This window comes from Halichoerus grypus, chromosome 2, assembly GCF_964656455.1.
Source record: "Halichoerus grypus chromosome 2, mHalGry1.hap1.1, whole genome shotgun sequence".
NCBI lineage: Eukaryota > Metazoa > Chordata > Mammalia > Carnivora > Phocidae > Halichoerus > Halichoerus grypus.
In genome coordinates, this window is record NC_135713.1 from 201,210,854 (window position 1) to 201,234,771 (window position 23,918).

General features: G+C 48.5%; 1 long non-coding RNA gene across 2 annotated transcripts in view; it reads right to left on the reverse strand.

Annotated features, from left to right (window-relative positions):
- Window positions 1-23,918, reverse strand: part of LOC144380884 (uncharacterized) — a 97,621-nt gene that overhangs the window by 68,920 nt on the left and 4,783 nt on the right. For both annotated transcript variants that reach the window (XR_013445186.1, XR_013445187.1), the window contains exon 2: window positions 13,945-14,000. This is a non-coding gene — a long non-coding RNA (uncharacterized LOC144380884). The remainder of the gene's footprint in view (window positions 1-13,944; window positions 14,001-23,918) is intronic.

The following is a 23,918-nucleotide window of genomic DNA, read 5'->3' on the forward strand; positions in this document are numbered from 1 at the left end:
TTCAAGAGCACGTGGTCAGTGCTAAGATGCGCTAGGTTGCACGTGTGAACGTGAGTGCACACGCAGGTGTGCACATTGCACACTGGGACCAGAGAGTAAGATACTAAGTCGTTACCATCACTGAAGGCATTCTACGTGTTTTATGTCCACAACCTTATAGGTATCATCCCCATTTTACAGATGAGGAAATTTTACGGCTCACGGAAGCAAAATAAGATCCTATTATGATGTAGCTAGGACGTGGTGGAGCCAGAATTCAAACTCCATCCTGTCTGAGCTCATAATCCCTGCATCATGCTTGACCTTGAGGATTTATGGTCTGCTGAGGGACAACGGGCAAAACGAGGTAAGAAAGAATGACATCGATGGGAGAAACATACATAGATAGATATGTAGATTGATATTCTCATCCCAGCTTCATTTTCCAAGTTCCAGATTCAGATTCCCAGTGGCTTACTAAAAATTGCAACATGGGAACACAGGAATCCCACAGCCACCTCAAAATTGGCAAATCCAAAATCATTCTCCCTACCCTGCACCCACACACCTGGTCTACCCTTCTATATTCCTTACCTCAGCCCATCTTACAATTGTTCAAACAAGTGTCTTCGTGACCCTTCCTCTCACCCCGCACACCCCCTAATCCTGCTGAATCTACTTTCCCGCCTCTCACAGGGGTCTTTCTACCTCCCTCTTTGCTGACATTGCCTCGCCAAGGCTGCCATCAGGCCTCCCTACTTGAATCTCGCCTTCATGCTAGAGTCAGCGACTCTCCAACAAATCCATCTAATTGTGTCACTCTCCTGGACTCAATTGCCTTGCTGATGTCACCACGCTTTCAGAAGAAATTAAACCTCTCTGATGTCAGTCCTTGCATACCAATAGCCCCATTCTAATCTACGTTCTTGCCCGGTCTTCTACTCACTCACGTCTGGCCTGTGGTTCCCCCATTCCCTAAATACATCAATTTTTTTTTCCAGTTCAGCAAACATTACTAAGTTCCCTTTTATTTACCAAGCCCCGTGTTGGGCACAGGGATGCAGGGCAAGGTTTCTCAACTGTGGCACTATTGACATATTGCAGATAATTCTTTGTCGTGGGGGCCCATCCTATGCGTTATAGGATATTTAGCAGCATCCCCGGTTTCTACCCACTAGATGCCAGTAGCAACTCCCCCCAAAGTTGTGACAACCAAGAATGTCCCCAGACATTGCCAAATGTCCCTTAGCGGGAAAAAGTCATCCACAGTTGGGAACCACTGCTCTAGGATAACATATGCTCCCCGGCCTCTGAGAGCCTGCCCGTGGTTTGTGAGAAGTGATGGACACCGACTGTGCAATGCAGCATGGGGGATGCTGAAGACATGAGCTTTTCTGTGGGGTCGCCCTGAGTTAGGGTCCTGACTCCTCTGCTTCCTTCTGTGGGACTTTGGACAGTTTCCTGAACCTTTCTGAGCCTTCACTTACTCATCTGTAAAGTACGAATTCTAATTTCAACTCCAAGCCCTACCGTGTGCATGAACATAGATGCGTGTAGATGAACATCCATACATACCTGACATGCGGAGACCCTCCAGATTTATTTTCCTAAGCCTCATCATACACCTTCCACATCCCTGGATCAGGGCCCAGAAGTAGCTTCTGTGCCTTTGCCGCATGCTGCTTCTTCTACTTAGAATCCTAGCTCCCCTCCCTACTCACCCCTTGACAAATCCTTTAAAACTCAGTTCCGATGTCGCTCTGACAAACTGGTACAGCACCCCAGAGACAGAACTAGGTGCTGTCTTCTTTGTGTTCTCCATGTGCTTTCTTATATCTCTCTTAGCCTATTATTCCTATTGCTGACTAGTTCTTCCTCAAGGCCAGGGGCCAGCAAACTTTTTTTCTTAGGGGCCAAAAGTAAATATTTTATGTTTTGGGGCCACAGGGTCTGTGTTACAACTATTCAACTCAGCCACTGTAGGTGAAAGCATCCAGAAACAGTAGTAAACAAATGGGCGTGGCTGCGTGCCTATAAAGTTTTATTTATAAAACAAGATGGTGCTCAATTTGGCCAGGCCTAGGACCTCTGCTCTGAGCAGTGAGCTCTTTGAGGTCAAGGTCTCGTGTCTTATCGGATTTTGTATCTGTAGCAACTCACACAGCACCTGGTGCATTGCCAACACTGTTTAAATGATTAATAGATCAATGGATCCATAATCATCATCCCACCGGTATTAGTAAAACAGGTAGCTATAAAATCTTTTGGAGAATGTGTGCATTAAAGGAGCTGACCAAAACAATACAAACAACCCCCAATGCCAATTCAGTAATTACAGAGCCAACATACTTTGAAAGAAGAGTGGAAAACCTCTCTTCTCTGGAGCCATGAGCCAAGGTTTAGGTAGGTGTAAGATTGCCCAAGAAAGTATAGGACAACACGCTAAGTTTGAAATTCAGAGAAATAACAACGAAGTTTTCGGCATGAATATGTCCCACGCAATTTTGGGGATATACTTACACTAAAAAGTTATTGGTTCTATATCTGGAATTCAAATTTAACGGAGTGCTCTTTCTTTGTATTTATTTAATCTGGCCACCTGATTTAGGCACAGACTCTTGACAATCTCTTCTGTTTCCCTCCCTCAACCTTCCAGCAGAAAAGATTCGAGAGCCTGTCTGACCTGCTGGGCCACCTTCCCACCCTCCAGGAAGAGGGCCCCCTGTAAACCTCATGGCAGCAGCAAGAAGTTCTGTTGGAACTGGAAATTTAATTAACAAAATGCTAACATGTAATTTCAAGGAGGAGGGGGGGGAAAGCGTTATCACGAAGTTAATAAGAGAACTATTTTAATTACGGTATTTAACAAGTTATGACCATGCCACTATGTTCTCTGGGGAAGGATTTACATAGTTCAAGAATCTTGGGGCAGGGAAGGGATATGATGAGGAACGGAGGTGGAAACATTGCTATCCTGTGCTTGTCTGCAGCAGATCTTTGAGTCCTCAGGCCCAGCATGGAAAAGCCCCAAAAACTCAGCCTGAAGGAGCTCCCACTTGCCAAATCTGCGATAATTTGAACAACAAAATCAATGAAGCAATGGCTTATGACTAATGAAAATAAGAATGCATGAGTCCATACTGATAGAAATAAATTGAAATTTTGATGAGGAACAAAATTATTTGCATTGTCTCAAAATGCCTCCCCATGCAGGCAAAATATTTACTAACTACATAGGGAAAAGTGGTAATTTGCTGATGATGGGATCTGGTAGGCCCACCTTCATCAAGTGCTCAGCGTTGTGTATCATGTGTCAGGATGTAAGGAGAAGAACACAGCATTGCTTCTATGAAATGTCTGCCAAATACGTGCACCACCTAAAGGTAATCATGAAGAATCATTACACAAACTAAAACTAAGGGACATTCTAAGAATTACTAGCCTGTAGTTTTTAAAATTACAATGACACAGGGGTACCTGGGTGGCTCAGTTCGTTAAGAATCTGACTCTTAATTTCAGCTCAGGTCATGATCTCATGGATCATGAGATCGAGAACCCGTGTCGGACTCCGTGCCCAGTGTGGAGTCTGTTGGAGATTCTCTCCCTCTGTTCTTCCTCCCGCTCATTCTCTCTCTCGAAATAAATAAATAAATCTTTTTTTAAAACTGCTGATGTCACAAAGTCAAGGAAAGACTAAGAAACTGTGATGGTTCAATAGGGCCCAACGAGACACATCAATCACGACAACTGGATCCATTATTGGAACAAGTGGTGAAATATGAATGGTCCTCGGGTGCTAATGTCAGGATAGGTTGGCTGTATCCTACCTTATGCAGGATGCAGTTATGTATATGCAGCTATGTGGGAAGCTAGGCTACTTGTGGAAATTACACACTAACATTCACGATGATGGGGCATCATGTTGGCAACTAACTCTCAAGTGCTTCCTAAAACAAAAGCTGTTTGTACTGTATTTGTAATTTTTCTGTAAGCTTGAGAATGTTTCAAAATAAAAACTCAAAAATTAAAAAAAAGGCCTCATAGGGTGACAAGAAACAGATATCAAAAGGTAGTAGTGAGGGAACTGGATTTGGGATTCTAACAAGACAAAGAGGTTGAGTACAATGGAGGGGGCCCGAACTTGAACTGGGAGCTACGGGCTCGCCTGTGCAACTTCATGTCAATGAAGCACAGAGGAGATGCGCAAGATTCTCAAGTGGGTCCTGCTCAGCTCCTCCTCTCCAAAGAGCCTGTGATGATTCTATAATCAGTGAAGGTAAACCAGATGTCCTGGTGCTGGTTCGATGTGGATGTTCTGCTCCAAGACACTGAGCCTATGCCCTTGACTTTACCAGTGGGGTCCTGGGGAAGGCTTTGTTCCTTTGCTCCCCTACAGCTCGCTTCCCAGAAAACTGGCTGTGGCTGTGGGGGTGCGGTTGTGTGTCTGTCCCACCCGGACCTTCTCCCCGCTCCTCTCTGTGGAGCCCGGTGGCCCGCAGCTCATGGGGACAATGACAGAGGCGCTGGAAACACAGCCCCTACTTGTCCAATATTAACAAACCTTCTAGCAGCAGTTCTGAGATACATTCCAGGCCTCGTGTCATCTCTTTATCCTTACAACTTTGAGTCACCACAGGGGAGATCACAGGGGGACACAGTGGCCACTAGGATGGGATAGCTCATCCCCGGCAGCCGGCCGCATGTCAGGGTAGCGTGTTTGAGGAAAAGAAGTCAGATGGCTTCATCGGCACGAAATACAGATGCTCACCCACCACAGTCACAGACACTCCTAAATATCTGCCCCAAACACTTACTCAAATCACCGTCTTCTCTGATGACTGGTTAATAAGGCTTTGGGTCGCACCAATGCTCCCTCCCACCCCAGTTTATGTTTGAGAGACTGCAGATCCCACCGGAAAAGGGTGGGAAAAACGCCCTCCTAGACCAGTTCAGGTGTCTTTCCTCCTAGAATTCTCCAGGAGAAGGAAGAATGCAAACTATGCTTTTCTCTCAATAGCTGGCCTGCCATGAGGCCTGGCAGTGGGCGGGTCAGAGGGATGGCCCCGATCACATAACATGGCCCTGGCACCCGGCTCCGCGTGGCATCCTGACAAACCAAACACGAACCTGCCAGGCTCACTCTCTGCCACCCGCACTGCCAGGAATCCAACTCTGTATGAAATGAGAGTTTGTTTAAAGGTGGGGAGATCAGCCCAAGGGTCTCAGCAAATTTTATAGTTTAGCTTAAGAAATAGGTGACTGCCATCATTCCCATCATGTGTGGCTCCATTAAAGAGCATGATGGTGCTCATCCAACTGAAGCACAGAAATGTGAAATGACCAGCCCAAGCTCATATTCAGAGATTGGGTCAATTAAGATGTTTCTGGCCATGATTTAACAACAACAACAACAACAAAATAGCCCGAGAAAAGTGACTTTGAGAAATGAATACATTTAATTTGTCATAGAGTAAGAGATCTGAAGGTAGGTGGTCCCAGGGTGAGTTAATTTGGCAGCTTGAATATGTCAGGACTCTGGGTCACAGTCCCTGAAATTTTCCTCTCTTTTCCTCATGGTCACAAAATGGCCACTGCAGCTCCAAACATCAAATCCTATATTGAGCACCTGTCGTCTGCTAGGCACTGTACAAGGAGGAGCCAAACAGAGGAGATCCCTGACTTCTTGTGTCTTACAGTCTATTGTTAGTCCAGAGCATGTCCTGGAACATGCCTGACTACAGTGATTCTGATGCCTTTCAGGCCAGATTGCATAAAACAGCTTTGCACAATTCAATCTCTACTCATATATTTTAAAACTCAGAGGTAGTCTGAAAGCTTGACATATCCAGAATTCCTTCCCTCCAGAATTCCAGCTTTCCCAACGCCTTTAAAGACTGTTGTTAAATAATTAAAAGATGTTATAAATTGAAAACATCTAGCACAGAGCCTGAGACATGGTGAACACCCACAAGAAATAAGTTCCCATGTTCTTCTCCTGATAGTTGAGACTCCTGGTCACCACGGGCATGTCTCCTCATCCCTTTTAGGAAAGAGGTTCCTCTTGTTGTGTTCTTAACCAAACTACCACCTGGTTACAGGAGAGTCAGTGATTTATAGGGAACCTTCTATCCTCGGCCTCAATTCTCCCACATGGGCATCTGAGCGAATTAGTGTTCTCAGAGCATGGCGTGTCCTGGGTCCCGATCATGAAATCAGTCCCAAATTAATTCCATACAGAGCACAAAGTTCTTCCAAAGCTTCAGGAACCACCTCTTAATTAGTTCGGCATCTCAGAGAGACTTGCCCCGAGACCAAAAGACAGGTAGATGGATGTCTATACGGATGGGGGTCAAGAATCTTTTCTCAATTGATCAGTTCCGAGATTTCAGTTACCAGGCTACACATCATCACATTTAACCCTCCTAATACTCAAACGAAGGAGGTATTATTTCTTTTCGTTTTCACCCGAACGAACTTGGATTCAGAGGCTCGAAGATTTACCTGAGGCTACACAGCGAGTGGTAAAGCCAAGATTAAACCTAGCTGTCTTGAGACCAGATCCTTTTTCTTTTTACTAGAGATGTTGCCTTTACCACAGAGAACAATGAGTTAGAGACAGGAGCTGGGCAGAATGAATACTGTTGTAGCTCTTCAAGCCTCAAAACACCTGGTTAGAGCAGTGGGCAAAACCACTGTTCATTCAGTGAACATACCTTATTCACTCAACAAACACTGGCCATGTGTTCCAGACTGGAAGAGTTCAGGAGGTTCTAAAATCAATGAGACAGTAGATCCCAACCTTCAAAGACCTCAGATTGATGCAGGGGTCAGATTGGTGGGAGGTAAATGCATAAATAGATCATTATTGTTTTTAAAAAAGTGAAAGTGGAAAGAGAACCAAACATGTCTACTTTTGGAATGAAAAAATATAGGTTTTTTTTTTGTTGTTTTTTTTTGACGTTTAGTAAGAGAAGGCTCTTTCCCAGCAAAAGGTATTGTTAGGGAACCCATACATGTACATAAATAGCAACAGAGTTGGAGGGAGAAACAAGAAGTAATGATCTGATACCTCTTGTTGCTGAGCAGGAAAAACATTCCCTCCTGATTTTCACACCACTCTGCCAAGTGGGAAAATTCCCCTCCACATCCCTGTATCAACTCTCAATGCCAAATCTCTGGAGGGCGTGCATCGAGGAGGCCCGTCGGGACCAGCTCTGCTGCAGTTGGTCAAACGTGAGAGAGGAAGCCAAGCAGGGAGGAAGAGGGAGATGAAGTGACAGACTGAGGTCAGCCCTTCAGTGGTGTCATTTTGGGCAAAGTCACCCACAGTCTTGTCGAAATTTCCACTTCTCTGGATGCTGGAAATAACTAGCTTTGCCCCTTGACTGTTAAAACAAGCAGAGGTCCACAGGCTCAGGGCGATGGAACCAAGCAGAAGGGGCCCGCCTTGACCCTCATCTGTTCTGCTCAGGAGACCGTGTTGATCAAGAATTCTGACCGTAGAGTCTTTCTCACTAGCATGAGACTCGTCTCTGAGTTCTCTGAGTCCTTCAGTGTCACACCCGCTGCCCTGTGGCCTCTTCCTAAGACAGCCCCCGCGAGTGTCCCAGAGGTGGCTGAAGTCCGGGGGGCACTACAGCTTTCTGGTTCCTGGACCCCAGTTTCAATGCCTGTCACTGTCTTTGCTCTCCACTGACCCACTTTTATGGCCGAGTCTTGGACTTGCCATCATTCCAAAATAGTCCTGCCTTCTGACATTTAAAACCTGAGATCCCTGAGACAGTGTCCATCTTTCCAGTTCTTTCTGTTGCTCAATCTCACCTCATCATGCTCTCCAGACCCTGGACTCCTCCCTTTTCTCTCACTTTGTCACCTTTCCCCTCCTATCCTTTTCTTCCCAGGTAAGCCCATTCAGCCAAGGCCACACTCCTGCCAACCATTAAATCAGTGATGGTGTCCTTCTGCTTCCAGTCCCACTCATGCGCCTGGCCAACCACAGATCTGCTCTGCCCCCACATCCCGGGGGGCCCAGTACCACCGAGAATTGCTCACAGACCCCCACACGGGCAGGACCACAGCGTGCCAAGAGCCAGCCCCGGATGATTTCCTTAGTGCTGAGCCATCCTCCTGCAAGTTTCTGATCAACCTCATGCCTCGTTCTCCTCACAGCAATGCCAGGATCAAAGCCCCTTCTGCCATCTTTCCTAGTAGAAGGGACCTTATCTATTTTCACCAAAAACAAAAGGAAAGAAAAAAGAGGCAAGTGGATGTGAACTTCCTCACTCGGTGCCCAACCCTCCTTGCATCCGTGCCTCCTTCCTGCATCTCTAACACGAGTGGTACCTGCCTTCCATCCAAAGAGCACCCATGTATCATGCCCATTTCTCCCATAACTTCCCTGCATTTTTTTCCTTCTCTCTCTCCATTGACTTCTTCCTGTTGGTCTATTGACATATTCAGGAGTTTTCTATCTTGAACGGTCTATTAACTTTGCATCCCCTCTAAATATGGTTCATTGTCTACTTATCACATACCTATCCATTGATCCATCACCGTTCTGTCTCCCTGCATGCACACTACCAGGTTTTCTGCAGTGAAGCCTACATTTAGGGTAGCTACTTTCTCACTGTCAATGTCCCTCAGCTCATTGGATGTGTCCCCTCCTCCTCTGCACCAAAACAACTCGCTCCAAGGTCCCACGTGGGCTGCTGACTCCCAGACACAAGAGTGATTTTCGGTGGTCTTGTTTGCCCTTTCTGCTATGCCTTCCATGTTATCCACGCATCCTCCTTTGGATGTGCTCCTGCTTCCTTTTAGGACACTGGCCACTACGTCCGAACCAGCTCCCTTCTCCGCCCATCCTGCCCCCTTAGCTCTATGGGGATTTCGCTTTTTCTCCCCATCTTGCCAGCGTGGCTGTTTCCCAAGACTCGGTTCTCTTGCCACTACTTCTTGTCCCAGGGGTAACTCACCCACGCTGAGACGGTAACCACCACCCACATGCTAACGACTTCTAAATGGCTGTCCCCACCCACGCTCCTCCCCTGGGCTCCGTACCCCCAGAGCCAGCAGCACGCTGGACATCTACACCGAGACCTCCCGGGAGCGCCTCAGAGACCCCCCCTTAACTGCTGGCTCCCCTCATTGCTTCTCTATCTCCCTCCATGAATAGAAATCCCCACCACTGTGTGTCTGAGTAAGAAAACCAAGAGCCATGCTGAATGCTTCCCTGATTATTCACATGTAATTGGCAATTAAATCTAGTTGATCCTGAACTCTCTCAAACACCCCCCTTGTACCCCCACCTGCATATCATTACTGTCAGCTTCCCTTGCCCGGAATTTGGAAAATGTCCTTATCTGGTCTTCCTGCCTCCGGCCTAACTCCCTATATTCTAGCCTCTCATCCTTCCCGTCTGCAAACACGATCCTCTCATCCCCATGCATGTAAAGCTCTTTACTGGCTCCTTACTGACAGTAGGATGAAAGGTACTCTTCTTTTCATGGCATTGAACTTCCCGTGAGCTTGGCCCCTTCACTCCTACCTGGTTTCATCTCACCACGGCCCCTCTTGTGTGTGATTCTCCAAGCATCCGTAATTGCTCACCACCCCGTGCTCTGACTACCTCGGTGCCTTGCCATGTGGGCTTCTCATCTCTAACCCTGTCTCCCTCTGCCCTCTTGCCTGTCTTGGGCAGGGAGGGGTCTCATCTCTTGAGAAACCTCTCCTGACCACACCAGAAGATTCTGGCACTCTATCACATGGCCTCAGGGTTGTTTATCTGCCCCTTTCTTTCTTCCAAGGAAGGAGTCATGCTCCCAGGGCTTAGACTCGGGCACAGCGAGCATGCATAAAATTTCGTGGAGCGAATACATGAATAAATGAAATAAAAGAAGAAACACCGCTCCCAATGTTTCATCTCAAATATATACAACTGAGAACAAATGTGCCAGCAGAAGAAAAGAGAAGGGGACCACAGCAATAAATGCAGCTGGGTCCATATATGAAGGTCTTTATCTAGAATACTGTTTTGCAAACTGGATCATATAACTAGCACGGGATTACTGTAAGAAGGCCCTTGACTACATGTGAGTCCCTATTATTTGAGGTATGGGATTGCTGATATCAAATCATCCTCCAAATCCGTGGAGTGTTCACTGTGTGCTAAGCCTCCTTGAGCCTCTGACTCCGTTTCCCCACCACCCCAGAAATAAAGGCCTTGCCTTTGAGCATCTGGCCACTGGACCGTGGCTCCTGGAGCAAATCGGTCTGCACCCCAGAGAACAGACAGTCCCCCTACGTGCTGGGTTGCTGCTCCCACAGACTTTTTCTACCCTAACTTCAAGTTTCCTGAAGCTGAAGCTTCCTGTTGGTCATGGCAGGAGTCTGCCCCAGTCCAGCAGAGATGGGAGACGGGGCCAGGGTGCCTTAGCAAGAAGCCAAGCTGGGCTGGGGGAACAAGAGCATGCAGGGGGAGCTGGCCAGGAAGGGGTGCACCCCGATTCCAGTCTGGTTTTCCAGCATCTGAGATATTTTGCTTTTTTTCAGAACTCTGGATAAGCAAGGCTCCTGGGAACAGAGCCACATGGAAGGAGGTAGCATGAGAGAAATGGCTTCAAGAAAAAAAAAAAAAAAAAAGAATTGTATCGTGTCACCACTTATTCTAGAGCAAGGAATCCCAATGTGTTTTAGCCCATTTCATCTAATTTGGGGTGCGCCCGCAGTTAGGGAATACTGCTTTGGATGACTTCATAGGGAGGAGCCCCCCACTATCTACCTCCCAGCTCTTCACCCCCTCCCTTCTCCCCCCCTACCCTCAGACACACCAAAAGGATCTTGGAGTTCAAATATATATAAACCAAGCCTCTTCCGTTCCTTCTCCAAGTCATTGTCAAGCTACTTCTGTAGAGCAGCCGAAGACAAGTGCCACCTTCTTGGTGACTCCTCTTTCAAATCACCAAACCTGAAACCAGATTTTTCTGCAGCTCCCCAAACTCAACAGTACGTGCTTCTGTGCCGTGCAGCTTAGCACAGGCCCACCGATCCGGGACTCCAAAACCATCATTCCAGGTGAAGAAAATGTATCCGGCTATTTCCTGCTACCTCAAGCAAATGTCACCATGTGTTTGTTGGTAAGTGGGCCAGCTTCCAGTAGTGAATTTTATTATGACCTCTAAAGACTTTGGTTAACAAAATAGAATCCTAGAAGCCAACCTAATATGTTGGGCACTTGTCATGAATTGGGTCATTTGACCGCGACCAGAGACTTTTTGCCTCGCTCCATAAGGAAACTAAGGGAAAAGGGACACCTGCCCACCTGCCTCTGACACCTCCAACCAGCCCCAAGCATGCACCGCTGAAGGGAAACCTCCTAGACCTTTCCCCGGGACTGCCTAGGGCACTCTCTGCTTCATCCCCAACCGGGCGCCCTCTCAATCACTAGGGCGCTCGGAACTCTTCCAGAGTATCCTACCTCTGGCCCTCTGAGCGTGACCTCTCGGAATTTGACCTCTGACTCTTAATAGGCTTCTGATTTGCTTTTGCCTTGTGATCCTTCCACTCTGCTCCAGGCCCCTCAAAACCAGCAGAAGGGGCCACAGTGAAGGGAAGGATCTCCTGGGAAGAATTTCCCCTCCCTGCTGTCAGTCCCACACACACACACTGATGGTGCCAAGTGGGGAAGGAAGGCCGGAAAGGGAACTTGGAGAGGGACCGACACGCAGCCCAGGGTCAAAGCAATGCCACCGTGTGCCCTGTTTCTGCTGCGTCAAGCCTGAGTTTGGTCCTTCTTCAAAACCAACCCTTCAAAGAGTGGGATAATGCCCTGGCAAGAAGGGCAACCCCCTCCTACTCAGTTCCTGGAAGCATTAACTCATCAGAACTTCCTTGCTCGCATGGAAGGAGCTAAGGGGGAGGCGTGGCAGAAGCTCTCAGCCACCTTGCTGGTTTGAACAGACCTCCCTCCTGCTGCTGAGATGGTAGGTCTTTGGAAAATGAGTCTCAACTGATTAGGCTGCCGAGTTCCTCTGAGCTTGTCTGCCGGTTGGGGTCCTTTTCTTCCCCAGCCCCTCGACCTCTCCCCTCCCACATTCTCTAGGCTCTCCTCCCTCCCCTTTCCTGTTCACTAGCACTTGTCCTGCCCAGCCCCAGACCAAGGGTTAAACACTCCCAGAAGTAGAGAGGCCAGGTGGCAGGGTACAGGTGCTAACAGGGAAAGTGTGGGCTGGAATCTAGAATGATCCGTCACCGCTCCAAGAGCTTCTTTGGGTGAGGAGTGATCACAGATTTCACTAACAGTCTCCAGGTGAAAATTCCATAAATCTAGAAACTGTGAAACTCAATGGAAATTTAATTAAATGAGTTAATATATAGAGAGGGTTAGGGACAAAGCCTGGCACATAGTGAGCTATAAAAACACTTTGAAATGAGTAAGAGTTTGGGGAAATATATATTTCCACATCACAGCTGTCTGTATATTCCAGAACCCTTGCAAATGGTTATTTGGCTTTGTGTCTGGGTGCTCAAAGTCACTGCTCTGTCTCCAGTCCGAAGGTGTTTCTCTCCTCGGTTTCTTTCCTTCTTTCTCTCCTGTCTCCCTACGAACCCGTGAGTTTGCACACACGGCTAACGATCCCAGTCTTCTGTTTTCACCGGTATGCCTTCCTCTCAAATCCAGTAAAAAGTCTTGATTTCCCTGAACCTTGTGTCAATGTGGCTTATGTGGTGTCTTTCCTATCGCCTTGGCAGCAAACACATTGGTTTTATAATAATAAGCATTTCGTGCTTTAGAATCAAGCTGTAATTATCGAAAAGCCCTGGGAAGCCCATCTAAAGTAAGCTTTCCTCTCCCAAACCCACTGGCAAGGGTTCTGGTTGGGTTTTCAGCAAAGAGCGGGCCTGGAAATCTCTTGGAAAAGAGGTTGGAGGTGTGGAGGGAGGTGAGACTGCAGCAGCTCTAACTTCCAGACTCGGGCCCGAGCGGGCTCAGCGCTGCAGAGCACGGCCCGTGAAAAATGCAGAAGCCTCCACAGCAGAGCGAATCATCCGTAGTGTCCTTCAGAGTCACAGCTCAAGGAGGAGAGGGAAAAGAAGCAAGAATGCTTCCTTCTTCCTGATTCATGCTTCACGGGGAAGGGAAGAAGGTGGCTAAGAAAGCAGGAAACTTCCTTCACCCAGATGTGCACGGGGCCCACGCTAATTGCTAATAGCTCCAGGCTTCTGCCTGGTCCTGGCCGCGCTGAGTTCCAGCTGAGTCTGCGCAAGGCCCTCCTGTCCCCCAGGAGAGGGAGTGACAGATGCCGTGCTCCTGAGACGTGATGAAAGATATGAGTCAGAAGAAGTGGGAGGGAAATCGGCTCCAGGTTCGGGGGGGCCCAGGGTGCCCCCAGCTGGATGGGGCTGGTGGAAAAGGAGGGGGATCCCTAAGGAAAAAAAATATCACTGTCTCCAGCTTCCTTCTTTCTAACCTACTCCGATATTTCAGAAATATGCCAGATAAAAAGAGTGGTCAGGTCCGAGAGCCACAGAGCCATCTCTAGATATGTACTGAGTGCTTACTCTGTGTCTCACGCTGTTCTCGATAAAGGCTGATAAATGGACCGGGGCGGCTTGGATGGGAACAAGGAGGTCAGGGTGCTGACCTGGTTTTGGTGTGGTTACGCCATATAACGTCTGACTTAGAGCCGTACCCGGGTACCACTGCTTTGCAGATAAGCAAACCAAAGCTCAGAGAGAGCAAGGTTACCTAAGACACACAGCAACCCAGCTGGCTGGCAAGACTTCACCTCTTTTGGCCCCTAGGATGATACAACGTGCAAGGACAATGCAGAAGACCTGGGGCATGACCCCCACATCTCTGTCTCTGGGGGGACACTGACCTCCTCACAGCTCTCCATCCCTTGTCACCTGCATGCTTCAGGATGGCATTATCCACCTACCTTGCTGTGGCTGACATTATTCACCTACCTTGGTGTCTCAGTCCAGGTTAGAGTCCAGGATCTGTGATGAACAAGCTCCCAATCCTACAAAAATCAAAGGAATCCAAGTGACTAAACATGTATCCGTGATGGAAAATTTTTCAATCAAACACTGTAAAGCTCGAGACTCTTATGGCTCTTTATTATTAAAAAGAAAAGGGACCCACGGCTAATGTAAACACCATACCATCTACCTCGGTGTCTTTAAAAAAAAAACAACAGGAAAATATTCTGTGGTCCATCCAGACAACAGAATATTATTCAGTACTAAAAAGAAATGAGCTATCAAGCTGTGAAAAGACACGGAGAATCCTTAAATGCATATCACACAGTGAAAGAAGCCAATCTGAAAAGGATGTATATGGTATGATCCCAATTCCATGACATTCAGAGAAAGAGAAAAACTATGGAGAAAGTAAAAGGACAAGGGGTTACCAGGGGTTAAGGGAAGGGAAGGATGAGGAGGTGGAGCACAGCGGGTTTGGAGGGCAGTAAAATTATTCTGCATGAGACTGTCATGGCAGATACATGTCCTCATACCTTCGTCCCAACCCCTAGAATGTACGAGACTAAGAATGAACTCTCATGTAGGCTGGGCATGCTGGGGGATAATGGTGCATCCACGGAGGCTCATCCATTCTAACAAACGTCCTGTTCTGGTGGGGGTGTCAACAGTCAGGGAGGCTGTGCATTCGAGGGGCAGGGATATATGGGGAATCTTTGTACCTTCTTCTCAGTTTTGCTGTGAACCTAAAACTGCTCTAAAAAAAAAAAAGTCTCAAAAAAAAAATTCCTATGGTGGCAGGGATCCAACTCAACCCAACCAATATTTAATTGACTTGTTAGTTTCAGCAAAATAATTTTGTTTTCTCCCTGACAATGGCCAGTTGCACTTTTCACAGTTTTCTGTCTTCTGTTTTATTTTGTGGAAATACAAAGAAAAATAGCAAGTGGCCCCTGATCCTAGGAGAACATACTCGAACAGCGGTGCACACATTTCAACCATCACAGTCACTGGGGTGGGGGTCTTCTTGTGAAAAACGCGCATCCTTGGTCCCTCCCCCTAATCCAGGAACCATCTCCCCAGTACCCGGAGCACGAAAAGCCTCTGGGAAGAAGTATCCCCGCAGTGTGACTATGCCCTCAACATTTATAATCTAAGGTTGATGGAAACAGACACACCAAGGACCACAGGCACCAGGTGAAGAGCAGGGGACCTGGGCCCAACACTTCCGCTTCCCGAACCATCATCAGATCTGAAAATCCGCCGTCACGGTGGCTGTTCCTTCCTAGACGGATGGCGAGCAGGTCAGACTCATTCACGGTGGTCTCCCCAGCATGAGGCTGAACAGACAACTTCGGCTTGTCCCAGAGAAACACAGAGAAAGACAGCAGCAAAGATTTCCCAAACCTTGCCTCAATGATTTATTCACCTCTATGTGTGCACATCCAGATTTCCCTGGGGGCCCCACGCCGAACACCCCACGCTACGGAAGCTCGAACGGAGCTTGGACACGACCCCTTGGCCACTGAGGAGACAGTGACCCCAGGGAGCTTTTTAACCTGCTGGAACATTCTGTTTCCAGAAGTCACAGCTCTCGGGAGCCCCGTTTGCTCAAGGTGGTGGCGCTAGCCTGGCTCGGTTTCTTGGATACCAAAACGAAGCAGCTAACCAGACACCAAATTCTCAGAAGGCAATCAGGCAGTGAGTGAAAGGGAGCCCAAGGCCTGCCGAGATCTGCAACCCCCGCTCCCACCCCAGCATTTGCTTCACCACCGTTCAGAGGGCCCTGGGTGCCATCCCTGCCGATGCATTTTCTTTGACCTTTTTCTCTTTTTTGAAATTTAAAATGCTTATGAAATTGTCAGAACCCTGATGCCCTGCTGGGGTATGAATCACTTACTGCTTGAGTTTGCTGGGGCTGCAGTAAGTAAGTATCACGGACTGGGTGGTTTCACACAAGTGTATCATCTTATAGTTCTGGAAGCTGGGAGTTTGAAATCAAGGGGTCAGCAGGGTCAGCTCCTTCTGGGGGCCCTGAGGGCCTCTCTCCTAGCCTTGCAGATGGCTCTCTTCTCCCTGTGGCTCTTCACGTTGTCTTTCCACTATGTGTGTCCCTGTGTCCAAATGTCCCCTTTTTATAAGGACACCAGTCATATTGGGTTAGGGCCCATCCTATCGTGATCTCACCTTGACTTGATTTGGAGACCCCATCTCCAAATACGGTCACCTTCTGGGGGATGGGGCGTTAGGGCTCCAACATGAGAATTTTGAGGTGGGGGGACACAGTACAATTAACCCCCCCTATTAACCAATCTCCCTCCTTCGGGACAGAAGCAAAACAAAAGAGGCTTGAGGAGAAAGCAAGGCTGCTGGTCAGCAAGGGCCCTGAAAGAAGGGATCAGTAGCCCCAGGGGCGGCGGGGAGAGGGAAACACACTCAGTCTCAGCACCTGCTGGTCCTTACCTGTCTTCACTTTGCTGTTTTGTTTGCCGCTACTTCCCTCTGCACCTGCCCCTCGGGTGGCATGGGCACACCAGTGCTCTGCAACTATAGGAAGGGGTAGGATGTGGAGGTATTCATTAACTGCCCTTCTCCAAGTCCTCAGTCACCCTAATAACCTGCTCGCACACTGAACGCCCTCCAGAGCCCATCGTGCGACCTTGCTGGGCTGCCCTAGAAATGCCATCCAGTTGTGACCAGGGGGTGGATCCTGTCACCTTTAATACGTTTTTTAGTTCTTATGGCCACAAGCTAACCTGAAGTCCAACACCAGTTCCATCACTTACCACCTGTTTGGCCTGGAGCAAATTACTTAACCTCTCTGTGCCTTGGTTTCTTCATCTTCCAGTGGAAATGATGGTGAGCCTGCGTGTTATTGTAATGATTCAATAAGAGAGAATATGTAAAACATGTGTGTGTGTGTGTGTGTGTGTGTGTGTGTGTGTGTGTGGAGTGAGGCTGGGATTCCCTGCTGTTTTCTGTGTGTGTGATGGATGACCAGTGCCCCCAGCACCTGTTGTTGCTCAACACAGATGGACGTACCAGGAAATGTTCCCCTCCGAGTGCTGACCCCGAATCAGCCCCAGACTTCTTGTCCTTGTTCCTAGAAACTCACCTCTGCACCCTGTACTCTTCCTTTAAGCCCCAAATATTTTTTTTTTAAAGTTTTTATTTATTTGAGAGAGAGAGAAAGAACGTGCACAAAGGAGAAGCAGACTCCCCACTGAGCAGGGAGCCCGATGTGGGGCTCAATCCCAGGACCCTGAGATCATGACCTGAGCCGAAAGCAGACCCTTAACTGACTGAGCCAGCCAGGTACCCCAAGCCCCAAATATTCTGTTCTGAATATATCAATTCCTTGGGTCACTTTAAGGGGAAAACCCTCTAATAAACGTTGGGCAGATACAGTTGGTGGGGTGAATCGTGTCTCAGAACTTGAGGACCCCCCTCCCGCCCCCAGTCATCACACTGGGAGTTCTGGGGGATCCTGATTCCTGTGGCCCCAGATAACCCCTCCATATATTTGGCAAGCCAAGCTGGATCCTCGGCCCTTGATCTGGGGTTGCTTTTGAAATCCAGCACCCAGGTGAAAGAGTTAACATAACTTCATTGCAGGAGGATTTCTCCCTAATCTGTACACATGTCCCAGGGATCAGGACCGTGGGAGGTGGTGCTATTCTGTGGCAGTTGCTCAGGCCCTTGGCCCACAGCCCACCAAGCTCCCAAAGCCCTCTTGTTCAAGTCAATTTCAGATTTAATTAAGAACAACCGAGCAGAAGCTGAGACCTCCACAGAGCCATCACCCCGGAGCTTGGAGAAGTCCGGGGAGATAAGTATCTTATCCTGAAACAGAAAGTTGGGAAGAGGCTCCTGTCACCTCACCTGTGAAAACAGGCCAGCAATAACCAGCAGGGTGCAGAGGCGCGGAGTTTGCACTCAGAAGGAGCCAAAGTCGCGCCTGTGGGGGGCGGGGGGGGTGCAAGGGGAGCTATGAAAAGTGCCCTCCAGAGCAGCCTCGAAGGGACCACCCTCCTGCTGTCCCCACAGGCAGCAGCAGGAGGGCCCCACCTACCTCTCCTCCCCACTCCCGCCCTCTGGGGCCGAAAGACCGGGCACACCTCTCCCCTCACACAGGTGTGACTTAGGAACTGATGTCTGGGAAGGGCTTCAAGGACAAAAGCACAAAGAATACAAAAGGAAGAGAGAAGGAAGGCGACACTGACCAGGTGGTCCCTCACCTCTGGAGCGAGAGGCCTTGGCAAGGGGGAAGCTTGGAGAAAGATTAGCGCCTCCGCGGATCAGCCAGATGATTGCCGGGTAATTTCTAAGTGTGAGTCATCAGCTCCCACCTCCGAATAGTCCCCAGATGCTTCAGATCAATACTGATTGCTGGGCCTCCCTCCAGACTTCGGAGGCCATCAAAGGGGGCCAGGAAATCAGCATTTTAAAACATCCTTCTGATGATTCTGACCACACATTTTTGGAGGGTAGGATAGCCTAGAGCAGGGATTGGCAAACTATAGCCCGGGGGCCGAAGGTGGCCCACTGCCCGTTTTGATAAATAAAGTTTTATTGAAACCCAGCCACCCCCACTTGTTTATGTATTGTTTATGGCTATTTTTGCAATACAATGGCAGAATTGAGTTATTGTGACAGAGATCCCGTGACCCCCCCAAAACCTGGCCCTTCCCAGGAAATGTTTGCCGGCTTCAGGTCTAGAACAGTCACAACCTTAGCACTATATTAGAATCACCGGGGAAGTTGCAAAAATTACTGATGTGGGCCCAGCCCTAATCAGTTAAGTCAGAATGGGGGTAGCGGTAGGTAGCCTCAGGCACGGGATAGATTTTTATGCTGCTAACGTCTAGACGAAGTTGGGAGAAACCCTGTGTACTTACAGAGTGGGCAATGATTCAGAATTGGTTACTGTCCCCTCCTCTGATGGCAAATGGCGTCAACAAGTATTTAAGGAGGATCTTGTAGTGCTAAAATGTGACTCAGCCGTACCTGTCCTCTAGGGGTACACGGCTTGTTTGGCAGTCAGTGAAACTCAGCATCTTTTCTCTCTTGGACGCCAACGGCCTGCTCTATCCTTAAGGAGACCTCCTTCAGTTTGCTCCAGGCTGGTAGCCCCAGCGTCACTTGGGGGAGAAATCTGGACTCTGGATCCCGCCCAGAACTGAGGCTGGGGCCTGGGAAGAGTTCTGGTTAACGAGCATCCGGGTAGTTGTCGAAGCTTCCAGATTCGGGAACCCCTAGTCGAGGCCTCTTTGAGGCTTAGCTGGAGGAAATTTCATTTCGACTAGGTTGAAGGTGTTCTTCTAAAGCCAGTAGGCCCAAAGGAGTAATTTTTCCTGTTTATGATATGAATTGGGAAGGTAGCTGATCCGGGTCCATTTCTTGGCTCCCGGTAAGGAGAAGTCAGACCAGAAGGCCACGATCACTCTTAAAGGTGGTGTGCGTGTGTGTACGTGCGTGAATATGAGACTGTGTTTGTGGGTGAGTGTGTACGGGGGTGCGCACGTGTGAAGACAAACACGGTAGTGTGCACGTGTGCACATGTATGGGTGTGAACGTGTCGGTGTGCAAGGGGTTGTGTGAGTGAACGTGTCAGTGTTTAAGTTGGTGAGCATGTGTGAGCATGGGGGTGAGCACATGTAATTGTGTGTGAGTGTATGTGAACAATCCCTACACGGAGAGACGGTTCTATCCCACGGGGAAGAGCTCGGGTTCCGCGGGTGGGCAGCGGGGTGGGGCTGGACAAGGCGCTCACGCTCAGGGTCCCCTGCCTCCGCCGAGTGGCGGTCCCACCGCCAGCCTTCGGGTCCCCTCCACTACGCACCTGCCCTGTGCTGTCACTTCTCTAAGGCTGTTTGCTCATCCCAAAACTTGGGACCATAACCACGCCTCGCTGATAAGAGTTTGGAGAGGAAAAACAAAGAAAACGTGAGAGAATGGTTTTAGGCCCACAGCTGAGAGCTTGGCAACTGCTCATCTGTCTGTCTTTTCACGAAATGTTTAGTGAGAACCTGCTCCGGACAGGTTTGGTTCCAGGTACTGGAAATAAAGCATCGAACAAAATAAAATAAACTCCTTGTCCTCGTGGAATGTATATTCTAATGGGGACGGGAAGGGGCCAGGAGCACACACAAACCACCAAGTAACTATATCGTATCTTCAGATGGTTCTAAAAGCTATAAGGAATATAAGGAATAGTGTGCAGGGCCGGACAGCCCGTGAACACGGGCACGAACGTTGGTCATCATTCAAAAAAGGATGCAGCGGACACATCATTGCTTCCCCGATGTGGATGGTTCTTCTTCGCTCCAACATTCCCCAACTTCCTGGGACTCAAATATAGTTACTTGTGGTTAAAAATCGAGCATTCTATCGAGAAAGCTATGCAAAGCAAAACAAAAACACACACACAAAAAATAAAGTAGAAATGTAAAAACAAACAAAAAACCCTACACTTTTGCTGGAGGTTTGTTTGCGCTGGCTTCTCTGCCAAGAGGGAATATTTACCCACACGCACAAGAGGGCGGGGACTTCCAGAATGCAGCAGAAGCCGGGCGCCCGTTTCCAAGGCGGCCAAGCTGACAGCTTCAGGGACGGCAGGGACCCCGAGCCTACCCCTCCAGAACCCAAACCCTCATTTTCAGCATGTAACTCTAGATGCATCGAAGACAGAGAAACCAAGATTGTGGTAGTTTTAGCCAACCAAGCTCCCCGGGGGAGTTTTGTAATGGAGGAAGATTTTGAAATAACTCTCTTCGGGCCAGTGAGAAATAAATCTGAGTTTCTGGTCAGAGGCTGAGACTAACTGGCTCTTGGAGTCACTCAGGAGAGAAATCCACCATCTCTCCCCTGCTGAGTCCCATCTGTACCCCGTGCCACCAGGCAAAGGACAGTGTCCACACCCGAATCCAGCCGGCTTTCAAAGGACCTTCAAGGAATCGAGAAGGCAAATGCTTGGTGCTGGTTGTGATTTCTCAGCCACCATTCGTGTTGGTTCATGCAAGCTACAGCCCGCGTGCAAGTTTCATTCCCAGATTTCAACCCCACACACCCCCTACCGCACCTCCCACCTCCACCACACACTCACTCCCATTAGCAGCCGATTGGACAATGTCAGTAAAAGTCCTTTAAAAACTGGCTGGAAACGGGGGCGCCTGGGTGGCTCAGTCGGTGAAGCGTCTGCTTTCGGCTCAGGTCCTGGGATCGAGCCCTGCATTAGGGTCCTTGCTCAGCAGGGAGTCTGCTTCTCCCTCTCCTTCTGCCCCTCCCCACCCCTGCTCGTGCTCTCTCTCCCTCTCTCTCTCTCTCTGTCTCAAATAAATAAGTGAAATCATTTTAAAAAAAAAACTGCTGGAAACCGATACAAAGTGGACTGTCGTTCTTATTCTCCATCCTGATCAATGGGACTCTCTGCCCCCGGGGTCCACACAGACACACACCCCACCGGGTGCCTAGCGTGTGGAGAACACTCAGAGGGCTGTCTGTGTTTATTGCCAGTTTCAGGGAAAGAATGGTGAAGAATGGGCAGCGGTGATAGGAGATTCTGCCATATAGGCTGCATCCTAAAGACATTCTGGATTCCTCTGTTGGTGGCAGCCACACCCTTCCTCCGAGCTCATGGGCCAAAAGGAGACAAACCATGAAGAGAAGTTATTCCCACTTGGATTTTAACACTGAAGCATAAGAGACCCCTTAACATATATTTACTGAACACTCACTCTGTCCCCAGATGCCAAAAATGCAAAACAAAGAAGCCATATTCCCTTCTTTCCTCTCCAGGAGTGCAGAGTCCATACAGAAAACAGATGAACAAATGTATTTTAAAATGACAATAACATCCATCCTCCTTTCTCTGACCATTAAGACCTCATGTGATCTGGTCCCTACCTACTTTTCTGAACACATACCACATGACTTTTGCCTCATTCACTCCACTCTAGCCGGTCTTCTGGCCGATTCTTAAACATGCTAAGAATGTTCCTGCCTCAGGGACTTGGCACTTTCTATTCCCTCTGTCTGGAGTGTTCTTCTTCCTGCAGACATGCCAATGGCTTGCTCCCATACTTCATTAAGTCTCTGCCCTCTTGTGTCCCTCTGGGGAGGCTCCCCGGCCATTCTACTTGGGGCAGCCCTGTGGTTTCTTACCCTGCCTTATTTCTTTTTCTCAGTGTATCACTTTCTGACATGAATGGTTCAAATGTATTTATTATCTGTCTCCCTCACTGCACATAAACCTCATAAGGGCACCAGCTTTGCTTTTTTGTTCCCTGGTATATGCCTAATGCCTAGCATATAATAAGTACACAACAGATATTTATTAAGTGAATAAATAAATGCTATAATAAAATCAGAATGCAACACGATCTGTCCAAATCACTCCCGGGCCATGATAGGAATATCTCACTTATAGCATCTCCCTTTCCTGGAAAGGCTCCCCTAAGCACAGTCTTAAGGATCAAGTCATATTTCCCTGATGACATTTATTGTAGAAGCTGGAGATGCACTCCTCCGGAAAAAGAACTTTACACCAATGTACAGTGAAATCTCAGAAAACTGTTCCAAATCGTATAAAAATACAACATGGTGATTTTTCTAAAATATTAGCTACAGAGTTGCAGAAAACTCAGATGTGAATGCCCAGCAATGAGGCAAAACAAAGTCAAGATGGTGCCTCGGAAGTGGGAGCAGGAACCAGAGTATCTTTTATCAGTGCCCCCCTTTGTTCCCCAAAGCAGTTGCTAAGACAGATTATAGGGGCTCCAGCCATCTAGAGGCACAGTTTAAAATGTAAATTGTAAAACTTACCAAGAAAAGCTGGGAAATACAAAATGAAGTCAATGAGAGCATATTTCTCTGCTGACACCAAAGCTTCAAAGCTCAGAGAAAGCATCACCACCAGCCTGAGACACCCAGCACTCGGACTGAGCCCTCCCCAGCAGTCTACTGCAGAAGCATGAGCCTCCCTTTTGGATTGCCCCGCGCTGGGTTCAAGACACCTTGGCACAGTCGCTGGCTGTGTTATATAAAAATGTGTTATAAAGATGATATGACCAACTCAATCTGATCAGAGAAGAAAGAGTGATGATTCAAAATGCAGCAGGAAATGAGGAAATAAAGGAGACTTATGATGGACAAGTCTAGAACAAGACAGAAGCATATTTATGGAATCTGATGGGAAAGAGACGTCGTGAAGCCGGGTGGGACACGTGCAGGTGAGACCCATGAGTCCCCTGCTTGCTCTGACCCAGTCCACACCTGCCGCCGCCGCCGCCGCGGGGACCCCTCTGTGGGCGGTAGAACTGGTGTCAGAGGAAAAGTCACGGGATCTAATGTCTCACCGCCACTCTGCCTCAACAGCTACAGGACACTAGCCAGGAGAGCACAAATAACCACCACCGCAGCGATAGTAAGAATAACTCGCCACTTGGAGGGCTTTCTGGGTCAGCAAGACGCTAAGCACCTCACCTTCAAGGTCTCAGTAAAAAAAAAAAAAAAAAAAAAAAAAAAAATCTCAGTTAATCTGCCAACAACTTATGAGACCAAAAGTGGACTCATCCCTGCCTTCCATGGAAGGTCATATAGTTTCTCTTGGGCTGCACCGCCCCGGGATTCAAACTCTGGGCTGACCGACCCTTCAGACCAAGAGACCCTCTACCCATGTGCTCCTCGTCTACACAAAGGTCTTCATCCCTCCTACTGTGCACACCTCGCAGGGCCACTGTGAGGGACAAATGACATGTCCTATTGAAAGTGCCTCATAGGGGCGTCTGGGTGGCTCAGTCGGTTAAGCGTCTGCCTTCAGCTCAGGTCATGATCCCAGGGTCCTGGGATCAAGCCCCGCATCGGGCTCCCTGCTCAGCGGGGAGCCTGCTTCTCCCTCTCCCACTCCCCCGCTCTTTCTCCCTCTCTTTCTCTCAAATAAATAAATAAAATCTTAAAAA